Here is a 13,859-nt window from a genome sequence, read left to right on the forward strand (position 1 = left end):
TTTAACCTTCTCCAGCACCTGGGACTGTGGAAGAAATGGGTGTTGTTTTAATAACAATTTCAGCTGAATTTTCAAATATTTGTAGATAAAAATTTTGCAATTTTGTAAAATGTTGCCAACGTTCATTAAATTATTCAGAATTTCAAATTTTTTAAATCCATGAGGAACAGGAATTAATTAAGGAAACTACTAAACCGTATTTGAAATGTTTAGTTTAGATTAAATTCTACTGAGAAGCAATTGCAACAAGAATAGTGTGAGGAACCGATGCAGTAACTTCAAGATTTTCTGAATAAGTTTTTCTTTTATTCAGGCGAGACAGACTTGGTGGTCTAGTGGGTACCGCTTTTGATTCGTACGCATAAGATCCTGGGTTCAATCCCTGGCCCGCCCCTTTCCTCTTACTTTGTATCTTTCCATATACTTTCTCCCTCCTCTCTACATATACAACTCATGTATATTTACATGTTCATAGCCATCGCAAGAACGAAAACGGGTTGAGGAAGCCATGTCCTTTCCTTCCTAACTTTCACAGCGCAGTGTCAATCTATCAGATAACGCCTACAAGTTACGCAATCATGCGAACTGTGTCGCACATCTTCAGAATAATATAACACACAATTCTATCATCTCACCCTGGCATCCACGCACCAATGTGTGAACCCTCTGTCAACCATATGCCACCAACACTCCGACATCCGCATGAATTTGTGCAGACGCAGAGGTATATTCGGTCTAAGTTGGATACAAACGATTGCAATCTTCACTTCCTTCCTCTTCCCCACATTGACCTGCATCCTGACGTGGCAGGCGCCATTGACGCCTAAAAATAGAAGATCACCAACACTCACACACTGCAGATGCCTGCTAGTCCCCGGCAGATATCTCATTGGTTCCTTGTGTGAGTGTAGCTGATCTGGCGATACTGAAGTAGCACCTACGAGCGGTCAACCAAGCTCAAGCTCTCATTAGTTTTTTTTATACAGACGATTGTTTTGGGAATTTTCAAATGAAATTAAAATAATTGGGACGATGATTAGGTGGAATATGTTTAACCTTTTTAAGCGGGAATTTTTCCAAGCGATATTAGAGTAAAGTAGGGCAAAAGTTCGAGTGGGGCAAGAGTTTCTTTTGAAGTTTTTGAGCTCAATTCAAATTATTTCTCTCCGGTGTCAAGGTTGTTCGAAGCCTTTTTGAAAAAGAGTCTTTCACTCAAAAAGTTATGGAAATTGATCAATATTTCAAAAAGTTATGACAAAATGTTTGTTTCTGCAAAATGTACATATTATCTCTTAAAATGATAGAATTAGTGAGAAAATTCGATCAAAGTTGAAAACAAGTGTTGTTTTATCTGAATTCGGCGGAAAACTACTAATTTTTGGTGTAGTAAATTTAACCCTGATTTGGTTAAAATCCAGGTCGAACTTTAAAGTGTATTCCAGTTTCAACATCAAATATTAATTGGTTTCAGGCATTCCTATTACCGAAGTGTCAAAATAGTGTGCAACGGCTAGCGAAATTCCACAAACACTAGATTCGAACTTTTGTCCCAGTGGTGTGGCAAGAGTTCGAATAAGACATACACATACAAAAAGTGTTGTAACATAAAATTGAGAAGACATTTGGCGTAACTTTGTTCAGCAAAGTTTTAGCTCATTGATGGTAGAATCACCAGACGGTATACATTTATTTTTATCTGCTTTGATTTTTTGAAAAATATTGAATTTTCAACTAGGGTCGAACTTTTGCCCCACCTTACTCTATAGAGTTTTTTCTACATATTTCGATAGTTTTGGATCTCAACAGCATAAAAAGGGTAGAATATGATGTAGATTTTTTTTCTGGATATCCAGTAAGCCTTCTGAAAGTTCAAAAAACAGTATCAGAATAGTTGAGATATCCTAGGTCACCCGCACTGTTTTTGAGTTCAGATCCTAAAGTCTACGGGTGTAACGATAACTTATTTCCTTATACAAAGCTACGATTTGGAATCTATCATGTCCAGTAAGTCTTCTAAAAGTTCAATAGACAATATCAGATCAGTAGGGATATCCTAGGTCATCCAAACTGTTCTTGAGCTTAGATCCTAAAGTCTACGGGTGTAACGATAACTTCTGTCATTATACAAAGCCGCGATTTGTAATCAATCATGTCCAGTAAGTCTTCTGAAACTTCAAAAGACTATCAGATCAGTCGGGATATCCTATGTCAGCGCTTCCCAAACGTGTCACAGGTTCGCTTTTTCTACTAGTTTTAGCGAGGCCGCAAGAGGCTGGTGCGCCCCGAAAACAGAGTTTGGGAAGCGCGGTCCTATGTCATCCAAACTGTTCTTGAGTTTAGATCCTTAAGACTACGGATGTAACGGTAACTACTTTTATTATACACAGCTGAGATTTGTAATCTATTATCTCCAGTAAGTCTTCTGAAAGTTCAATATATAGTGTCAGATCAGTTGGGATGTCCTATGTCATCCAAACCGTTCTTAAGATTAACACCCTCATTCTTGTTTTCGATCGAATCCACTTTCGAACGTAAATCGTGCGCATTCCCGTTTACGTCAGCAAAATTAAATAGGCTACGGATTCGAACGACCAATATACGTTCGAAAGCGGATACGCCCGTAAACAAGAATGGGGGTGTAAATTCTTAAGTCTACGGTAAATTTTTCATTATACAAAGCTACGATATGCCCAGTAAATCTTCTGAATGTTCAATTGGCTGATGTGAAATATCTTGTACCGACTTTTCGAACCCTCTTCAAATGAGTGTAATCAATTTCGTACCTTTTAATTCCGCCCTATTTTGCTTATCCTTTGACAGATACGCGTATTTCGACTACCACTTGTAATCTTCCTCAGTGTGATAACTGACACTGATGTGAAATATTTCAAATGTCTTGGAATGATTATTGGTTTGAACCCTGTCTAGTTATGTGTAGTCTAAGAATGCTTTGTTTGTAACCTTTAATATGATTGACTATGTAGGGTTACTCTATGTAGCGGGAAATAATTTTGATACAAATTTCTTTCAACCAAAAGATGGTTTACGCTGAATAGTTGATCGATTGGTTATCCGCTGGTGGTGACAATTGATCAACTTTTCAGCACGAACCGTTATTTTGCTCTTCAGATTTGTCTTTTTGAAAATTCGAGATGTGGCTTCGTCACCTTAGCTGGAAGTTCTTAGTTGTAGGATAGTTTAGTAATCCTAAAATATCTCGATTCACGAAAGGTATTTTGGAATGGCTCACAGAAGTTCACAGATCAGAGTGGGTTACACTAGGTAACGTAACTTTTTATAGCACAAATAATGTCTACAACGAATGCAATAAAAAAATGAGTTTTATAAAAGTTTGAACAACCTTAAATGTTTCGATGGTACAGAACAAAGCCTACTAGTCTTTAAAGAATATTAGCAAATATGGTTCATTATGTATCATTATTCAGCGTAGCAGGCTAGCATTGCAAGTGTAGATATAAGGACTGTTCAATTTATAAAACGGACAACTTTACAAGACTATAAAAAGAAGACGCGTCGTTCAAATTTAACCACCCTTGCTTCGTTGGTCAGTACATCATCTTTCATTATAGTAGTCATTTTTGAATCGAATAAAAATAGTTTTATTTTATAGAAAATCGGCCAGGTGTTAAATAAGGCGAATTTTTCGATTGCTGAAAATTGAAAATATATATAAAATTACTCTTCACATATGGTATATCGTTTTTAATATCAGAGAAGTATGTGCCATGCTGCAGCAGCATGAGTAATAGACATTCTGGCAAAATTTAAACTCAATTGGAAAATTAAGTGTTGAGATATTAAAGTCTCAAATGAGATTCGATTTTTTGAATAAAATTAAATTGTAAAGAAAAAAGGGCCTGAAAATATTAAATAATCAATTTTTTTATGCATCCAGCCGAAAGTGGAAATAATGTGGTTTTAAATGCAGAAAACTGCTTCTTAATAGCATTGCTGGTTTGGTTACTGTGCGCCATTACAGACACAGTAATCAAAACAGTTTCGTTCTTTGAAGGTTCTTCCGAATAACAAGGCTACCAAAATGCAAATTTTGCATATAAATGATGTTGGAAATAAAAACTTTGCATTCGATTATTATTAAATTAGGTGTAGAATTACATAGGATCAACTTTGTTGAAAATAAATAATAACAAGATTCGCTAGAGTCGAAAACCTGCATCAATGGAGCAAAAAGTATGAAATTTTTTAATATTACCATCTTTATGGATTAAATTTTTGATGAAAAATGCAATTAAAAGTATTTTTTCTACTGTATCATTCAGAGAGCAATATTTTACTACTCTGGACAAATTTCTAGCCGAATCCGTGATGCTATTGCAACACAGGACTTAAATGAACATTTTTTAATAATTTCTATGAAAAAAAATGCAACTCACTATATCAAGCTGGAGACTGCTTGGTGCATTATTACTGACCAACTATTGAGCTTTACCTTTAGTAGGATAGTATATGATTCCAATGCATTAAAAACTTCATGAAAATGTGCATGTTAAGTATGTGGAAAGTTATGTCGAATTTTGAGATATGGATTTTTATTGATGTTTTACGAAAACCGCTTCAGTTACACAATAAAGAACATTTTGCTTATTGTTATATTTTTCCTACATTTGAGAATAACTATGAAAAGTTATGCAAAAAACTGATAATGATTTTATTGAAAAATAAAAAAGATATCGCACAAGCAAGTTGTCCGTTTTATAAATTGAACAGTCCTTAAACTTGTGCACTCCATGAAATATTAGATGACCTAAATTATCACAAAACTATCATGAAGTGATCCTTGAGAGTTAAGAAGCTTATGGTACCTATTTGGTTGTTTACCGTTACTATCTAAAATAAAACCACATGTTACCGTAATCGTTTTATCAACATAACAGTAAGGATGGTGCATAATATTCCAAAAATATATAATAACGCTTAATGTTCCCTGAACTACTTTGGTAGTTCGGTTAAATATGTAACGTTACTCAGTATAACAGATATCGCTGCTGTTACGAGTGTAAACCTGAAGTTCTGAACTCCAAGATAGTTTGGCTGACCTGGAATACTTCTATAGTGTCTCTAAATGACTTCTGAGATTTTAAGAGCTTCACGAATCCCAGCAGATTATGCAATGTCATTATTTATGCCGAAAACAAATTAAGTTATTCTTGTAGATTTGAAGGACTTCATTGTAGAACAGTTTGGACGACCCTGAATGTCCCAAAGGTTTATAATAATATCTAGTAGATTTCAGATTGGTCTAATAACTGCGGTTGATTATGCAACGTTATTCAGTAGAACAGATATGGCTATTGTTATCAGTGTAGACCTGAAGGTCTGAACTCCAAGGTAGTTTGGCTTACCTGAAATATCCCTATAGTGTCTATAAAAGACATTGTACATGCAATGCTATTGTTTAAGGTGAAAACACATAAAATTATACTTGTTGATTTGAAGGACTTTGTTACAGGATAGTTTGGAACATCTAGAAAATCCAAAAAAAAAACACGTTTTGATATTCTTGACGAAGGTTAACCCTCGAGCGATCGCGCTGTTTTGTTTTGTACAAAACGTTGAAAATTTCTCGCTTATTGTACTCAGCATTAGCGGGGTGCTGGCGGAGATGGCCGGTTGGCGCGAATTATGGAAGGTTCAATGAATACATATGAACGTAACACAATATCCAAGCTTTAAGAACAACTGGTATGTCATTTGTTTCGTTTCTCCAACTTTCATAGTGTTCGGGATGTTCTAGGTTGTCAATAAAGTCTCAAATACAAATATTCCCATTTTTACTTAATACAAGATTCAATTTGCCACACCTTTGCCGAAGACAGTATTCTGTTTTATTAAATGTGTACAGCCGGTTCTATGTTGGGGTCATATATGACCCCTCCGGCTCCAAAGGGTTAAGGTATTCTTGAGATATCCACGAATAAAAAGTTGGAAGGCATTTCTTATGAGGCGTTGCCCATAAACTACGTAGATTTAATTTTGGCTATCTCAGAACCACCCTCCCCCCTACAAAATTTTCGAAATTTATGTATGGACCGTAGACTATGACCAGAAACCCCCCCCCCCCCTCCCCCCCCTAGCACCTTCCGATTCTACATAGTTTATGGACAGCTCGCAGTATTTCCGAAGAAATATCTGGTGGTGTGTCTGAAGAAGTCCCTGCAGGTATTTCTGAATAAATCCCTGGAATTTAAGTTATTCTTGAATAAATCCTAGATTGATTTCCGACAGAAATAAAAGAATAATTATCAAAGATATCTTTAGAAACATTTTTAAACATTTTTGGACAAAATCTTTAGAAAAACTCCTGAAGAAATTAATGGAAGTTCATTTCGGAATATTTCCAAAGTAATATTTAAATATCGAAATCGCTGCAGAGATTTCCATGAAATAGCTAGAAGTACTTATCCTCACATTCCGGTGAAATCTGTAACGAAACACTCTGATGTAATTCTAAATAAATCCCAAGTATGTTCACTGCAGAAATACAATTCCGAAGGTGTTTTAAATTGCAGTTACAGCTCATAGGGCAAATAACTACTGTATCGGTTGTAGATATCAAGGAACAAACTTCAAGGCAATTTAGGGATACTCTGGAATCTGGATATCCCAAAAGAATGAAGTAGTATATATCAGTTTTCAAATAGGTCCAGTGACCATGGGCAACGTTACTTGTATAACGGACCGTTACCAGTGTAGTCCTAAGTTCTGCTCTTCTGAGAAGTTTGGTTTGTCTGGAATATTCCAAAGGAATGTTGGAACTCGTACAATTCCGACGGGATAGATTATAATTGGAGTTCATTACAAATTACTTCTGTAAAGCTGTAGAAGCCACGGACTAAATCCCTGGAAATTTTTCTGAGAAATCTTGAATGTTCCTGAACAAAACTCTGAAGATATTTTTGAATAAATCTTTGGCGGTATTCCCAAAGAGGTCGCTGGAGGAATTCGTAAAAAAAGTGTAGAATTAGCAATAAGTTAAAATACACAAAAATAAAAACTAAAACAATTGTCAAAAATTATTTGCAATCATTTTTTCAAGGAATCTTTCGAGATGTTAAAAAAAAGTCTTAAAGATTTTCTTGGAAAAAAATTCAAAGCAATCCTAGAGGAATTCCAAGTAGAAGTACCGATGGAAATATTAGAATTATACTCAAATGAAACGTCTGAAGATATTGTTGCAGAACTTCTGGAAAAATATTTGAAAATAACGAGAAATATTTGTAAAGATATCCCTAGAGGCGTTCTGGCAGTCAGTTATTCGTTTTGCTAACCACACAATGCTTGATTATTACCTGCAAAAATTATTTTGTGTAAGCAACGGTCTCACTAGGGAAATTTTGATGGACATTTTTCGATCCCATAGACATTTTGCGACGCATTGATATCGCTTTTTTTATTTCAAATTTCAAAATGTTATAGCTTACCAACAATAATCTCCCATCTTAATCCGCATTTTATGTTCGGTTTATATCTGCTTGCCAGCATCGCCACGCCGGTGGGAGATGCAAAAATTGAAATTTTGATTTACTAGTCCACCTCATAACAGAGGATTTCCTTCCGGTGAACACATCTCGACTCGATCTTCGCTTCTGGCTGCTGGAAAGCTGCCTGACTCAAACCTTCTTGCATTTAGCTTCGTTTCCGGTGTCTATACCGTAGTGAGGGCGGGTTTATGGTTCATTCTTGTGTACTTGTGAGGGGTTGTAGATAAACAACATAATGGATCCAAGCTTGTAATATAGCATGCATTTGTGCAAATAGGCACTTTCAAATTGTTTACCATATAAATCCGTCCTTCGGGTAACATTACAAGTAATTTGCGTATGAACCCTAAAAATCCCACCCATTTGGCAGTCGTTTTGCATTTCAGCATTTTTTCTCCAGCAAAGCAAATGTCGCTAATGGTTTTTCACATGGTTCAGATGGCAAGAAAACGGCGGCGCTGTATTGCATGCATATGGAACAGAGCACTGTGGCTGCCCTGGAAGCTATAGCAATTTTTCATCTTCTATTTTCCCTATCCACCCGCTTTTGTATACATAACATAGATTTAAGGGCGCAAACACCGATAGAATGTACTGCCGCGCCTCGAACGATTATGGTATTGAGGAGGACACCTACCACATAAATGTATCATTCAAAAAGTATAAACTATTACATACTATAACGAAAGAACACACCTTTATCCTACATTTACATTTTGTTTATTTCAACTTTGCAACAAAAAGAAAGCATGTTAAAAACATAACGACTTCATTGAATCCGGAGATATATCAGTTTGATAATGACTCTCTGTAAAAAAGCATATTAAAAGAATCGCTCTATATTCATGTAGAATAGCCCAATATTGCCCAAATTTGGACCATTAATATACAACTAGTTGAATGTTTATGGTCTTAAACAAAAAGTTATAGCTAGCTGAAATTTTCTAAAAAAAAACGTTAAAATTTTGGCCTGTCCCTGTCATTTTGTCTATACCCTGTACAAACGTAACTAGTGATCTCCCGCTGTATGACGAATAAGGTTCATACTCACATGGGCTAATACATAAACGTTTTATAAATATTTTCTCTAAAGCCTCTAAGAATCACCCAAAGCTGTCCATAAACTGGAACTTACTGCAACGCCTTGAAACCTCCAGAAACTTCTCCTAAACTTCCATTTAGCATGAAACCTTCCCCTGAAACTCCCTGGAAAATCTTCAAACTCCTAAAAAAACTCACCCGAAAATTCTCTGATTGCCCTCATGCCCCCAGATTCTCAAATCTCTAGAATTCCCTCCATATATTGACATGCATTACCCTACATTAACCATTAAAGTTGAATTAAAGTGGCAAGTGGCGCCACCTGGCGCCACTATTGCTGACTTACGATTATACTGGTATAATCGTAATTCAACAATAGTGGCGCCAATTCCCACTTTAATTCTACTTTAATGGTTTATATAGAATAATGCATGTCAATATATGTGCGTTATTTATGCAATACGTACAGCTTCAACAGCGTGGTTACTTGGGTTGTACTCGATTCTGGAAGATGCTGCAGAGAATCTTTTACAAATAGCCGGGTGTCCCGAGATAAAGGAGTCCATCGACAATAACTGCCCAACTGGAACTATTGAACGCACATCTTACATCTAGAGTCATTACTGCACAGTAGCGAATTTCCCTTACTCTTGCGTTGGACAACAACCCCGGCGGTCTTTGTAACCGGCAAAATAGCGTCTAAGATAACCCCTCTTTTGGAAACCGGACTGGTCACTCGTGAGACTATCTACATCCTTGGTTTACCTCAACAGGCTTTTGAGGATGATTCTCTCGAGCACCTTCCCCGCCGTGTCGATCAAGCTTATTGGTCTTTATGCCAACGGATCCTCCGGGTGGTATTTCCGCCATTGGCAATAGTATCAGCATCAGGCTCTGCCGCTTCCAAACCTCTGGGAAGACTCCCTCGTCCAGACATATCTGCATAGCAGATCTGAACATCCCAGGAGCCTCTGAAAAAGCTAATTTAAGGGCCATGTTCGGAACTGGGGTTTTACCTAAGCAAAAGGATTTTGTAATCCCCGCTAGTTCTTCCTCGATGACGCTCTCCAGCATCTAGGAGCCATTACAACTCCCTTATGATCCTGTACACATTACCCCATGCACGGGTTCGTATTGGCGCTCTGATTGAGGCCTCTTTGTTTACCCTTAGGGTAAACAGGTATAATATGCCCCCCCTAAGCAGAAATGGCAATCTATCTGAAACTGGCGCCTCATTCCATTTATTGTTTACTGCAAATCGTTGTTACTAAAGTTAGTGAAGTGTTGCATGCGAACTTTGCCTTTGGAGAGGCGGCTATGGAAATTTTGAAACGTTTTTCGAAAACGTTGCAAAATTTGCCTTTTCAAAACAAACGGGGCAATACGCCCCATCAAAAGAAAAACGTCCAGCCCAGTGATAAAACTGTCCCAGGGGATAATTCCACCACATGCTTATCCTAGGAGGGTCTTTCAACAAGTGTTTAACAGCATAAAAGTTGCAAAGTAACACAAGCGAACAGACCTAGCTTTGTTTACAATGAAGTCAGCTCACAAGAGGTAAAATATTACGCCAAAAGCCTTGATTTCAGACTTTTTGATATTTTTATTGCTTTTCTGTACCAATCCACTAACGGACCAGCTTGATGGCAATAATTCTTCAATATTTGAGATTTCTAATCGATCACGCATGCAAAAAGCGCTTGAATCGCTAGAAAATGAAGAGGGGCATTTTGCCCCGGTGGGGCGCATTATACCCTTTTACCCTATCTCGGTCATGAGAGCGACTTTGGCAGCCGCGAACGCTACCTAAACTGTGACTTGTCCGCTGTGTCTCTTTTGGAGGGCGGGCACCTTGGGCTTCCTGTCGAATGTTTGTTGTTCGCGGATTTTCCGGAACAAATCAAGTACTTGGGAGGGTTTGTGCAACCTTGCGCCTTATGGTCTTCACCTCCAAACCGCCTACAAAGCTCGCTCCTATCAGGGCATTTGCAATCTCACGACATTTCCTGGATCATGGTTTTTAACCTTTAGAGCCACTTCAGCAGTAGGAGCCCTTACTTCAGCAAGGAACTTTTCCGCCAGACACTTGCTTCGGCATCGTTCCTTATCGTTTTCATGGCTTCCGAGTAGTTCGACTCGTCCGTCTTGATGACAAGCGCTTCATTCTTCTCGCGCTTGTCATCTGCTCTCCTACATTTCCTTGGCTTAGTGTCCTTGTGTTCATGTTCCTCTATATTTTTCCTCTCCTTTTTTCTGGTTATCCACTAGAGCATCCTCCCCCTAACCTGCCCTGACCTGTGATGGATGAGGACCCATATATGATTGAAACTCCCTGCTCCCTTCCACCCGGGGCAGGCTGACCTTTTAGATCCGACCTTCCCAGATTTTCGGGTCCTCCTTGTCTTACCTGACGTCTGCCTCGCACGCTTCAGCGATTGCTTGTCGTGAACGACCGTATTTGGCCCGCGAATGCGAAGGACTCAGTCTGGGTAAACTTCGGCACTTTCAGCTTCACGGGCGCTGCTACTGCCGCAGTTGCTATGAGTTTATCATGGTTCTACTTAGCCGTCATCTTCAAATTACGAAGTCTCAGCAGGGCCAGCATGAGGATTAGGCCGTCCCTTATTTTGCAAAAATCGGAAATCTTAAAAGTTCGTTATTGGTAAATGATCGTTTTAGCTAAAAAATGATCGTGGTAAAATTTGCAGTCCTTATCTCAATGCTAAGTGGTCCTTGAAGAGGCCTAAACTGCCGTGTGCAGCATACAGTCTAGGTATCCGTGTTGTAGGAGTCCCAGACCTTATGACATTCATTCATTTATTTAGTTAACATCAAATTCATGATAATACTGAATCAACAATTTGCCGCCATAATAGGGTCTTGTACCATTTGGGCAGGTGTACCTATTTTGGTCACTTGCCGCTATTACTAAGTCAATTTCAAACCGATTGATTTGAATTTTTGTACAGAGTTAGAGAATGTACGTGCCTAATTATATACAAAATTTTGAACTAATCGGTTTGAAATTGACTTAGTTATACCGGCAAGTGCCCAAAATAGGTACACCTGCCCAAATGGTACAAGACCCTACTCGATTTGCAGCTGCAGCTCTCCAACGTCGGTCACGCCCAACAATCGCCAGATCACGCTCCACCTGATCCGCCCATCGTGCTCTCTGCGCTCCACGCCTTCTTGTACCAACCGGATGGTTAGCAAACACCAACTTTGCAGGGTTGTTGTCCGGCATTCTTGCAACATGCCCTGCCCACCGTATCCTTCCGGCTTTGGCCACTTTCTGGATGCTTCTCTTGTTGATTTTCCGGTGCTAGTCTTTTCTACGGCTGGCTCGCAGGACCTGACACCAACCCACTAACCCAGGGAGCTGGGCTTACCTTCCCGGAAGCTACGGGTTTTGCATTGGCATTTCCTCCAACTACAGTGCTAAATGGCTAGGCTCAAGCGTCAGTCTTCACCGGGGGTGGTGTTTTGATTGGGCGCCCAGGAGATAATATTTTACCTGAGCTTCCACCCCCGGGCCTTATGGCATTTCGCTTAATTGAATATCTCTAGTCTTAGTACTAGAATAGATCTACCACACTATGCCACCTGACATCCAATTAGTTGGCAATTTGGCCGCTAGAGGTGCTATGTAGAAGTGGTTGCTGTACACTCGCCAGTAGAAGCACTCATACGTTACCACATGCGATATCTCAAGATCTACTTTATTTGGAACAATGCTGTCTTCGGCAAGTTGTTCAGTAGGTCAAGAACAATCTTGTGATCCACCAATTAGTTTGTGATTTCGCCGCTAGGTAGCGCTAGTCGTCAATTAAAGTTTAAAACTTCTCTATCTCGGGATCCAGAGCAGATAGAAAAGTGTCGTCTTCGGTAAAGTTCTTCAGGAAGTCAAGAGTTATCAGCTGATTCAACATTTATTTGATGATTTCGCCACTAGGTGGCGCTAGTTGTCAAGAAAAAAATTAAATTTCCCTAGCCCACGATCCAGAGCAGATATAAAAGTGTCGTCTTCGGCAAAGTTCAATAGGTCAAGAACAATCTGGTGATTCAATAATTAGTTTGTGATTTCGTCGCTAGGTGGCACTAGTCGTCAAGTAAAGTTTAAAACTTCTCTACATCGGGATCCAGAGCAGATAGAAAAGTGTCGTTTTCGGCAAAGTTCTTCAGGAAGTCATGAGCTATCTTGGTGATTTCGCCGCTAGGGGGCGCTAGTTGTCAAGTAAAATTTTAAATTTCGCTAGCTCGCGATTTCAGAGCAGATAGAAAAGTGTCGTCTTCGGTAAATATCCTTAGGAAGTCATGAGCTACCTGGTGATTCAAAATATTTTTGGTGATTTCGCCGCTAGGTGGCACTCGTTATCAAATAAAGTTTCAAACTTCTCTATCTGGAGATCCGGAGCAGATAGAAAAGTGTCGTTCTCGGCAAAGTTCTTTAGAAAGTCATGAGCTATCTGGTTATTCAACTTTTAGTTGGTGATTTCGCCGCTAGGTGACGCTAGTTGTCAAGTAAAATTTTAAATTTCTCTATCCCGCGATCCAGAGCAGATAGAAAAGTGTCGTCTTCGACAAAGTTCTTCAGGAAGTCATGAGATATCTGGTTATTCAACATTTAGTTGGTGATTTAGCCACTAGGTGCGTTAGTTGCCAAGTAAAATTTTAAATTTCCCTAGCCCGCGATCCAGGGCAGATAGAAAAGTGTTGTCTTCGACAAAATTCTTCAGGGAGTCAAAAGTTATCTGATGATTCAAAACAAAGTTGATGATTTCGCCGCTAGGTGGCACTAGTTATCAAGTAAAGCTTCAAACTTCTCTATCTGGAGATCCAGAGCAGATAGAAAAGTGTCGTCCTCGGCAAAGTTCTTCAAGAAGTCATGAGCTATCTGATGATTCAACATTTAGTTGTTGATTTCGCCACTAGGTGGCGCTAATTATTATTTAATTTTTTATATTTCTCTATCTGGAGATCCAGAGCAGATAGAAAAGTGTCGTCTTCGGCAAAGTTTAGTAGGTCAAGAACAATCTGGTGATTCACCAATTAGTTTGTGATTTCGTCGCTAGGTGGCGCTAGTCGTCAAGCAAATTTTAAAACTTCTCTATCTCGGGATCCAGAGCAGATAGAAAAGTGTCGTATTCAGCAAAGTTCTTCAGGAAGTCAAGAGTTATCTGATGATTCAACAATTAGTTTGTGATCACGCCGCTAGATGGCGCTAGTTGCCAAGTAAAATTTTAAATTTCCCTTGCCCGCAATCTAGAGCAGAAAGAAAAGTGTCGTCTACGG

General features: G+C 38.8%; 1 protein-coding gene across 1 annotated transcript in view; it reads left to right on the top strand.

Moving 5' to 3' along the window:
• LOC115253479 (KAT8 regulatory NSL complex subunit 2) overlaps positions 1-13,859 on the top strand; it is a 598,461-nt gene that overhangs the window by 399,058 nt on the left and 185,544 nt on the right. The gene's annotated exons all lie outside the window — the stretch shown is intronic.

The sequence above is a fragment of the Aedes albopictus genome, chromosome 2 (genome assembly GCF_035046485.1).
Source record: "Aedes albopictus strain Foshan chromosome 2, AalbF5, whole genome shotgun sequence".
Classification (NCBI taxonomy): Eukaryota; Metazoa; Arthropoda; class Insecta; order Diptera; family Culicidae; genus Aedes; species Aedes albopictus.